We start from the raw sequence: 11,676 nt of genomic DNA on the forward strand, positions 1-11,676 counted from the left end.
TAGGAAAGCAGAGAGACGGAAGGGACAAGCATCTTCATACGCTTATCTGAAATTCCTACCAATGAATTACATAAGTATCTCTATCTTTATCTTTATGTTTTATTCGTATATCATCATTCATATCCATTTGAGTCTGCCTGACTAAGATTTACAAGGTGACCATAGCTTGCTTCATACCAACAATCTCTGTGGGATCGACCCTTACTCGCGTAAGGTTTATTACTTGGACGACCCAGTACACTTGCTGGTTAGTTGTGCGAAGTTGTGTTTATGCCATGGTATTGAACACCAAGTTTTTGGATTCATCACCGGGGATTATTTGTGTTGTGAAAAGTATTGATCACAATTTCGTGCACCAACGTGTACGACAGAGTATGGCCCACAGAGAGGGCGTGATGACTATGATCCGATGTGCACTCGCTTTAGGTTGCTCCGTGCCCACTAGACCCGGCAAATGTTAATTCCTCCACCCTTTTCCAGTTTGAATGTTGTGTTTCAAAAGCTACAAAAGATTTTATCGTGGTCAGGGCAAGCCATACATCAATTCAATAGATACCATCAAGCCCTTTACTTGGAAAACCTTGGCTATTTGTAAAAGTTAAAACAAAATCAGTGGCGCAAATTTTTTCCAACAGTGTATTACATAAAAAATCAAGCTATTTAATATTTTTTAGCCTCTGTTATAGTTGCAAAGAAACTTATTCGATTGGTATATGTAAATCTAAATTTTATTTTACAATAATATATGGAAAAACTAAATCTCATGTGGTATTGTAACTCCTTCGTATAATAACAGATTCCTTAAGATTATTATTAAGACATACTTTTATTCGTCTCAATAAATAATATGTTATCACATTCTCTTCTTTTTAACATTAGTCCATTAGTTAATTACTAAATTTATGCTTAGTTTTCTAATATAAGTGAAACTCACTCTTAGTTATGCACATCCTCATATTTTAGACAATCGGAGTTAAAATTCTAACATTAATAGAATAAATTTAAAATAACTTACTGATATTGATTGAAATTACTTAAAAATTGTGTTAACTTCTTACTCGAATTGTAATTTACATGCTCTGTTTTAAATGTTTTACGTCATTATTATAAATATAAGTAAAATTATTAAATTTGTTCTTTATATTATAAATTTGTTTTTGCTCCTTCAAAAAATTAAGAGTAAGTTACCTAAATAAATTGAAATGTAACTAAAATTACTTAATTACAACTTTCTGTAACTACTAACTTGAATAAACGATTTCACAATTCTATGTAAATTGGTACGGGGTGTAGCGATGGAGGACAAATATAAAGTCGTTGAGTGCCATTCTTCGCAATAGAGAGTAAGGAGAGTTTTCTATTTTTACGATATGAGCTCCAAATTAAATAATTAACATCTTTTGTCCTATCAAGTACTATATAATTTCTTATATCTTAATATAGCAAAATAAAAAATAAAAAATATTGATTTGATTGCTATATCAAAATAAGACTATTTAAAAAGTTCATACGATTTTTTAATCAAAATAAAACCATTTATAATACGGTTTATTTTTTAATATTTTATCACTCTATCTTTATTATTAAATTTGTATTTAACATTGTATGTGGTATGAAATTCTAATTTTAATTTTATTCTTTTTCACATATGATTTTATTTTTATATAGTTTGCTATTTTTTTATACTACAGCAAGTGCTAGACCCTAACACAATATATGTGAGACACATTTTACATTCGTTTTCTCTTTTCACCTACCATATCATATACAATAAAATACTAAATACTAACTATACAATCATTTTTTTACCTATCATATCCTACACAATAAAATATTTTATTTTATGTTAATTTTTTTACACTACCTGTATACGTGAAACAAATCATGAATCCTCATTTAATTGAGATAATTAAGTTTAAAATACAATTTTATTGTTTCTTCTATGATATAGTACAATAATTGCACTTTAAATATAAATTTTCTGTATATTATTATATATAAGAAATAGTCTGCTATAATAAAGTATAAATTAATTTTATTATTTCTTAGATATAATAAAATACAATTAATTTATATTTGAAGTGTAATTATTGTACTATATCAAAGAGAGAGAATAATAAAATTGTATTTTAAACTTAATTATCTTAATTAAATGATGATTAAGGATTCATTTCACATAAATTGGTAGCTTAAAAAAATTAATATAAAGTAAAAATATTTTGTTATATAGGATATGGTTGGTGAAAAAATTTATTGTATAGTTAGTGTTTAGTGTTCTATTACGTATGATATAGTTGGTGAAAATAGAAAATAAATGTGAAATGTGTGTCATCTATTTTTTGGTTGGGGTCTAGAACTTCTTTTATTATTAGAAAACATTGCAAACTATATAAAACCAAAACTATATGTAAAAAAAATAGAATTAAAACTGAGATTTCATACCACATACAATGTTAAATACAAACTTAATAATAAAAATTGTAACTGAGCTATTTTAGTTGCATTTTAATTTATTTAGGTAACGTGCCCAAAAATTAATATATTGAATGTTCAACAAAAAATCATTTTAGTGTATTTTTGTCCCGACTTTTAAAAAAATTTTTGGTTCATAGGTCACGGTTATTATACAGATCTTATATGTATTTAATGTATTGATGGTAGGTTGAATGGAAGATGAAATACAACGCATAAATCTACTTAAATTGTTTATGACAGAAGACAATGACAAAGACGCATTTATATGTTAATATTGTTAATTATTACGAATTTTGTAGTCATTTTTTTATATAATCCTAATACAGGGCATGAATACAAAAATTTATAATTGATAGATAAATAATATATAAAATTAAATTTTTTTTATTTTTTTTATGTCTAAGTTATAATTTATTGATATAGAATTATACATTATATTCTTGTTAATTAACTCAGACGTGAGCTTCTGGTGTCCCCAGCTTCAATTTTGAAAATAGGCTCGATTATTAATGGATCGACTCGTAAGCCAAACTCATCCTTAATTAGGATATATATTATGAATGAATTAAATTCAATACAACGTAAATCAAATGACGTTGTTTCGATTTAGCTTGGTCACCTACTTAGTCGAATTAATCTGTAGTATTAAGCAGCATATACACGGTAAACCGAACCAAGTTGATTTGACTTATTACTTACACAGCATATTGACATTTACTACTTTTAAGTTAGTTGTATTTATTACTTTTAAGCTGCTTTGTCGATTTACTATGTGTATGTCGTATAGTATTAAATTGAACCAGACTAATTCGATTTACATTGTATTGAATTTCATGCCTTCATAAATCGAAGATACCCATCTGGATTTGCTACTTCTACTTTGAATCATACTGATTCAATTTAGCACCAAAGAAGCTAAATCGAATTTGGTCAATTCAATTTATGTAAATTTTTGCAACAAATTTGTGCATGGGACATGTACTCATAACTTTTTTTATTTGGGACTTTTTGATAACACTAAATCCTACTTGATTTATTAATGTTATTTATCCGAAAAAATATTCTATCTTTTAAGCTTAAGCTTAAGCTTAAAATAATATTTTTATTTTTTTTATTCTTTTAAAATTTTTTCTACTTATAATCATTTAACATCAACTCAAAAGTAAGGTAAACTCAAATAAAGATAACAAAATGAAAAAGATATTTAACCCAAACAGAATTTAATATATTTTTTTCCGCTTTCTTCTTAATTATGAAGCACTAAAATTACATAAACAAACTTCTTCTTTTTTTCTTAATAAAACTCCCTTAAAACTCCATATAATTTTAAAACACCAAATCACGTGTTAACTTAATTAAGTCATTTATCTAAATTGATTTTTCAATATGTGTTAGTTTCTTTCTTTTATTTAGTTCTACCTTTCTTATTTTCTGATTTAACATGTATTTATTAAATTCCTTTACCCAGCAATTTGTTAAAAGTAATACCATATCATTTAAAGAAATAATTTAGCAATGAAAATGATGTTTTAAATCAACAATCATTCATAAAAGTATCTGTAATTAAATTTAAAAGAATACGGTGAAAATTTAAAAATATCAACAACAAACTTGGATTCTTATTTTAAATTTTATTTCCTTACCTTTAACATTTGTTCATTTATTATTTTGTTAATAAATTTTTTGTTAAAAAAATGTGTTAATATGATGAAAAAATTGTAATACTAAATGATTAATTCATTCGAAAGTAAATCTAAAGAATCAACAACAAAATGAATTTATTATTTTTTCAATATTTTTTGTTTACTTTTATAGAATGCCATGAAAAAAAACCAACTATATATATATATATAACATACCAAATTTTTTAAATTTGCATGATAATACAGTAATTTATTTCATGTTAATCGTATATAAAAATTAATTATTAATTTAAAAAAATTTAAATACCAAAAATCATATGCTTAATAAAAATATATTTTGTGATTCTAAAATATTTAAAATATATTTTTAAAACAAATCAACCAAACATATTTTTAGTATTTTCTATATTTGAAAATCTATCTTCTTTTTTAAAAAATAGTTGAAATTTTTATAATGTGAAAAGTTAAACATAAAATTTGTTTTTGTTAAAAATAAAATAAGAAATCAAAAAAGAAAAAAAAAAAACAATTCGCAACCGAATGCTTTCAAAACTTCCATTCCACACGTGCTTCCCATTGCTGCCTTATTCTAGAAGGACATAGCACGCCATTTTTGCAGAAGATGAAATCTGCACAAGATTTGTTACCTGCCCCCTACAATAGGGAGATTGCTTTCGGCGTTAAAGCCAGTCATCAATGGTAAAATCCGCCGCTACATCTGCGTTGATGTATCTATACACAACCCGAGCATGGAGGTCCGAATGGAATAATACTAAAATGCAAGTTTCGTTTGATCCCATCCATGACACAAAAATGGCCACGATCTAACTATAAAATCTAATGGTGGAAGACACTTCCAGACGTTTCTGAATCTTTTATCCTCACTCCTGACACCACGTGTTGGAACGAAGGGTTTGTACACACCATGGTTAGGGTTGATTGGTCCGTAAAAAAAACTAAGAGAAAGAAGATGATGGCAAGATAAATTAAAGACACAATTATATGTTTCAGAAAAACATAAAATAACATATCAGTAGACAAAAGATAAAATTAACGGTTAGTGAAAATTACACACATAATCCTATTTTATGTAAAAATATAAATATTACATCTATGCGTATCTAAATTTAATTTCAATAATTTAAAATTTATTTTCATAATTCAAAAATAATATTCAATATTGTCCACTTTATATTTACGCTAGCAAAATAGATATGCACACCAACTTTTTTAAGGTGCTCACGAAGTGGGTACTAGACATCACAAGAAATACATTGCATGCTAAATGAAGGAGTTACCAATTTCTCACTTGATGCACACTGTAACACCCTACTACATAGTGTTTTACGCTTAAGTCATAGAACAGAGGTAGTGTGGTATTTCAAAGCTCTAAACAGTAAAAATATACATATAATACTGAAAGAAATAACATACTAGGAGCCTTGAAATAAACGGGTAAACAAAAGTCATAAAATGAAAAGCGCAACGCTCAAGGAATAGGATTACTTACGTGCTAAGAAACCTAATAGGAACACGATAGGAATTGGCAAAAGAATAAGGAAAAGCCAAGAAAACAGCTTAACTAACCCCCTGACTCAGCCTGCTAAGCTAAGACTGGCCGGAAGATGTATATATACATATAAACATATATAGATATCCCCAAAATACATCAAAATATCAAAGTAAACTCCTGACTCTCCCTCAACCTCTAAGAGGAGCAGCAAACATAAGTTACTTGGAGAGTAAGCTAGACATATATATACATATATACAACCAGAAACCAAAATATACCCAAGGACTACTTCGCTTCCCAAAATCCAGACGCCTAGCTAGGAGCCTCTCGACCTGCATCTGAAAAACAACAATACAATATGGAATGAGAACCGGAGGTTCTCAGCATGGTAAAAGTGCCACACGCATAATAAATAAGGTCCTGAGAATGCCATAGGCAATCCTAGAACTCCGTTATACAATTATCCAACTTAATACTAAACAGAAGCTATAAACAGGGTAGGTATTCTAAATCTATCTAACTTACTCAATTTCAATTCTAATCTAACAACAAACCATTTCTCCATTTCCTCCTTTTCCTCCATCAATCATAATGCAACAGAAACCAGCAACCAAACAAGTTCACGCACAAGTAATGAGCAAATAGTACAAATAGCAAGTATAACAGATAGCAGGTGATATATATCAACTGGGCATACCAAGAAAATGCATATCAATCAAAACAAATAAATGCATATAATGCATGCCTGTCCTATGGTTGATGGGGCCCATCTGTCGGTTATCCAGTCAACCTGACAAGTCCGAAAACCTTAGACTGTCCCCCGTCGTGCATCCCCAAGAGTCTATGCATAGAGTTCACATTCAATCATCATATAAATCACTCAGTGGGGGTTATCCATACGTGGGAATTTATACGTGCCCGGTCACCGTTACGATGTAGGGTTAACAGAGTATCGAGAATCAACTTGGAACACGTGGTGGCGAGCCACGGTTTTCACCCAGGGAAACTCGTATCTCAGATATCATCATTCATAAGCCATTTCATAGTCATAATCATTATTTAATCATTCATCAAGCCATGGCATGTTAACTCTTTTTATTAACAACCTCCCTTTCATATTTTTCATCATCATCCCCCTATAATTCATCTTGATTACCCTTTCCGGGTCCTGACCAAACTATTTATCAAACTCTTTTCAACCTTCTTAATATCGAATAATCTTGAAATCAACCCAACTTTAACATTAAATCAATCACATCACATGAAGATTAAACTTAACTTCTCGAACCCATGTCTATCAGTAAGACATCCTCGACACTCTATTTGCTTTTCTGTTTTTAATATAACAAATGAACTCGGAATTGCACAAACTTTATGTCCAGGCGTTCACCTTGAAATAAGCTTTCTAACAAACTAAAGATATTAATTTTCTGATATTTCTAGCCTCAGGAATAAAGAAAAAACTGTGACTGCTCTGCAGTGCATAAAACCATAAAAATTGCAGCAACATGTGATATTCAAAATTCAATATAAAATCCAAGTTAAATCCAATGACTTTAAAAGTTAATATAGTTAAACTCTACTCATCTAGGTTTCTTTCTCAAATGGTTCTGAGTTAATACCATTTTTAATGAAGTTACATTACCTGGAAGTTAAGTAAAAATGAGTCAAAATCTGTTTTAGAAACCAACAAGCTTAGTGCCTTTCAATTTGAATAACTTTTATTATATAACTCCAATTAAGCTAAATTTTGGTTTGGAAACTCCTAGCTCATCCAGAAACAAGTGTGTCTTGGTTGCAACCCAATTGCTATTCAATTCTAAGAGTTACAAGCATTGGAAGTTGATGCATAGCTTGCTGAAATCTGTTTCTTTTCAGCTTTGACCACCAATATTCAAAAATTCACAACTCCCAATCCTAAACTCTTAAAATTTTGAAGTTTTATAGAGATACACCAAGTTAATCAAATTTTATAACAAAATTGGTTTTGCTCCAAAACTCAACTCGTAGAAGTCACAGCAAGACAAACAAGTTGCTGCCCTGTTTGACCTTTTCTGCTGTAGGGCAGATTTAACAACCTAACTTTAAAAAATTGCAATAAATTGTATATTTAATGAAAAGGTTGCAAATTTTCCAGTTTAGTTCCTTATATTCCCAAGTTTATCCCAAACTTAGTCTCATGCAATTCCGATAATTACATAATTAGTTACAGCATATGCAATACCTGCAATACCACCACAACACAACTCTACATCCTTATTAACAAACACCAATCCTAATCCATCATAAATAAATATAAGAGCACACCATTAATAACTTTCACACCTCATACTTCCAATATATATCCACCAACAAATCTATTCCAACAACATTACAAGGCTAATCATTAAATACAACAAACAATTCAACTTATCCTATGGTTCCTCTAACCTAAGTTTTCACAACACCGTAAATATTAAACGTGCGAAACTTAAACCATACCTTAGCCGATCACTTAATTCACCCAAGACATCCTCTCAACACAAAATCACAGCCCCTCCAAGCTCAATCAAACAGCCCCAAAGCAAGCCTTGTCACCAACAAAGCTCTAAGTAATCTAAATTCAAGTCCAATGCATAAACACCCTCTTAAACTACACCTAATACACATATATATGTTCCAATTCAGTTTTCTCTTACCAAAAATAAGATTGAGCTAGGGTTAGGGTGTTCTTACCATACCCATATGCTCAATAGCTTGAGCCCACAAGTTCCGGAAGCTAACTTGAACCTAGAACATAGAAATTGGACAAGATTCACCATAGGTTTTCAAGTTTACCAACGAAAGAAGGATATGAATTCTGAACTTAATAGGAGGCTTTCCAGTGAAATTGTTCAGATAGAAAGGTAGAGCTCAACGCGCTAAGCGCGTGGTCGCAAACGGTGTGGCAATCGGAGCCCGTACGGAGGAGTTATGGTGGTGAGAAGGAAAGGTGAGGGTTAGGTTTCTTCTCCTCCCCCCTTGCTGTATGTTTCATTGCTTTTGTGAAATGGAGAAGATGAAGCTGCTGCTTCATTTATGTTATGGGTCCGGTTGAACCAACGGGCCCGGTTTGGACCCCGGTTCAACTGGTTTGGCCCTTTCGGTTCGATTCTGGGCCAAATTTTTGAAATTGGTATCAAAATTTTTGTTTCGACGAGCTCTATCCTATTTTGATATTAGTTTTGTATTTTTAGCTTTCCTAATAGAAATTCAATTTATTAGCTAATAATTTACCAATTTTAGCGGGGTTACATCCTACCCACCTAATTAAGAATTTTGTCCTCAAAATTCAGAGTGAGTTACCTGAAAAGAGGTGTGGGTAGTCCTTTCGCATCTCTGATTCAAGCTCCCAGGTATGTTCTTCAATACCAGCCTGACTCCAAGCTACTTTCACCAAAGAAACTTCCTTTCCGCAGAGACGTTTGGTGCTGGTATCATCAATCCTAACCGGAGTTACTGGAAGCGTAAGGTCTTCTCTCACTTGGACTAATTTCGGCTCTAGGACATGACTAGGATCAAAAGTGTATTTACGAAGCTGCGACATGTGGAACACGTCATGCAGGTTCGAAAGATGTGGTGGTAACGCAATCTTATACGCCACTGGTCCAATTCTCTTCAGGATTTCGAATGGCCCAATGTAACGGGGATTTAACTTCTTGGTTTTGATGGAACTCCCTATTCCAGTGGTCGGAGTAACCTTCAAGAAGATGTGTTCTCCTTCCTCGAATTCAAAGGGCTTCCATCTTTGGTCAGCATAGCTCTTCTGACGACTTTGAGCTTCAAGCATTCGACTCCGAATTCTCTTTATTTGCGCAGTGGTTTCATTTACTATTTCTGGTCCTATCAAGCTCTTTTCTCCTGCTTCGTACCAACATAATAGAGACTGGCATTTTCTTCTATATAAAGCATCATATGGAGCCATTCCAATACTTGCATGATAGCTTTTGTTATAAGCAAATTCTACCAGAGGCATATATCAATCCCAGCTCGTCGGTTGATCCAAAATACAAGCTCTTAGCATGTCTTCCAAGGTTTGAATTGTTCTTTCTGATTGGCCATCTGTCTGAGGATGATAGGCAGTTCTTAGGCTTAATTAAGTGCCAAAAGCTCACTGAAAAGCACCCCAGAACCGTGATGTAAAGCGAGGATCTCTATCTGACACAATGGTGGAAGGTACGCCATGTAACCTCACAATCTCCTTTATGTATATGCGTGCTAACTTCTCCATAGAACAACTTATCCGAATAGGCAGAAAATGAGCTGACTTGGTCAATCGGTCTATAACCACCCAAATGGCATCACAACCTGTGTGAGTCCTTGGTAAGCCCAATACAAAATCTATAGCAATGCTCTCCCATTTCCACTGTGGGATTTTCAAAGGTTGAAGGGTTCCTGCTGGTCTTTGGTGTTCAATCTTGACTTTTTGACAAGTTAGGCATTTGGAAACATGTAACGCCACATCATTTTTCATTTCTAGCCACCAAAACATCGTTTTTAAGTCTTGGTACATCTTAGTGCTTTCAGGATGAATGGAGAACCCACTCCTATGAGCTTCCTCCAATATGCTCTGTCGCAAATTCCCGACATCTGGCACGATTATCCGGCCCTTGAACCTCCATAACTCATCTTTATCTTCTGACACTCTCCATTGCTTGCCTCTCTCAATCACCGGCAAAATCTTATACAATTCTTTGTCATTCTGATGAGCCCTTATCAGTTCGGCCTTGAAGTCACTTGAGATCTGTAACTGGCTTAGGCATAAAGTCCCAAACTCCTCTCTGATTCCCAGTTTCAATCCTTGGAAGGCTCTCAAAAACTCTTCCTCTCTTAGCATCATCCAAGCAGCACATAGGGATTTCCTACTCAAGGCATCTGCCACTACATTCGCCTTTCCCGGATGATAGTTTAGCTCGAAGTCATAATCCTTCAGGAGTTCTATCCACCTCCTCTGACGCATATTCAAGTCTTTTTTTTCTCAAATAGGTACTTTAGACTTTTATGGTCTGAGAAGACTTGAAATTTCAATCCATAAAGATAATGCCTCCAAATCTTCAAGGCAAAGACAATGGCTGCAAGTTCCAAATCATGAGTTGGATAGTTTCTTTCATGTGGCTTTAACTGACGTGAGGCATAAGCTACAACCTTATGATGCTGCATCAACACGCATCTTAAACCTTTCAAGGATGCATCACAGTACACCTCGAATGGTTCTCTCGGCTCAGGCAACACTAATACAGGGGCGGTAGTCAATCTCTGCTTTAAGGAAAGGAAACTCTCCTCGCACTCAGGAGTCCACACAAAAGGAACATCCTTCCTGGTCAACTTAGTCAAGGGTAAAGCGAGCTGTGAAAACCCTTTAATGAACCTCCGATAATAACCCGCCAAGCCTAAGAAACTCCTAATTTCCGTCACTAAAGTTGGCCGATCCCAATTCATCACTGCCTCAACCTTAGCAGGATCCACTGCTATTCCTCGCTTACTCACCACATGACCAAGAAATTTTACCTCAGACTTCCAAAACTCACACTTGGATAGCTTGGCATACAACTTCCTATCCTTCAAAATTTGTAGCACTGTTCGCAGGTGTTCTGTGGTGCACGAAATTTTAGTCATCAATGGCGCCATCAACATGGTACGCTCAATTGCAATCTCAACTCTTTATCACAACTTCGCACAACTAACCAGCAAGTGCACTGGGTCGTCCAAGTAATAAACCTTACGCGAGTAAGGGTCGATCCCACGGAGATTGTTGGTATGAAGCAAGCTATGGTCATCTTGTAAATCTCAGTCAGGCGGATTCAAATGGTTATGGAGGATTAATGATTAAAAGATGAATAAAACATAAAATAAGGATAGAGATACTTATGTAATTCATTGGTGAGAATTTCAGATAAACGTATGGAGATGCTTTGTCCCTTCCGTCTCTCTGCTTTCCTACTGTCTTCATCCAATCCTTCTTACTCCTTTCCATGGCAAGCTGTATGTTGGGCATCACCGTTGTCAGTGGCTACAATCCCGTCCTCT

General features: G+C 33.2%; 2 long non-coding RNA genes across 2 annotated transcripts in view; both read right to left on the minus strand.

Annotated features, from left to right (window-relative positions):
• Nucleotides 1–7,972: 7,972 nt before the first annotated feature.
• The window catches only part of LOC127745416 (uncharacterized), a 9,728-nt gene continuing 6,024 nt past the window's right edge, over nucleotides 7,973–11,676 (minus strand). Inside the window, exon 4 of the long non-coding RNA XR_008006614.1 lies at nucleotides 7,973–8,112. This is a non-coding gene — a long non-coding RNA (uncharacterized LOC127745416). The remainder of the gene's footprint in view (nucleotides 8,113–11,676) is intronic.
• LOC127745417 (uncharacterized) lies at nucleotides 8,123–9,078 on the minus strand. Its single transcript, XR_008006615.1, has 3 exons — nucleotides 8,956–9,078; nucleotides 8,347–8,400; nucleotides 8,123–8,269 (listed from the first exon to the last, which is right to left on the minus strand). It is a non-coding gene; the product is annotated as an uncharacterized LOC127745417 (long non-coding RNA).

The sequence above is a fragment of the Arachis duranensis genome, chromosome 3 (assembly GCF_000817695.3).
Source record: "Arachis duranensis cultivar V14167 chromosome 3, aradu.V14167.gnm2.J7QH, whole genome shotgun sequence".
NCBI lineage: Eukaryota > Viridiplantae > Streptophyta > Magnoliopsida > Fabales > Fabaceae > Arachis > Arachis duranensis.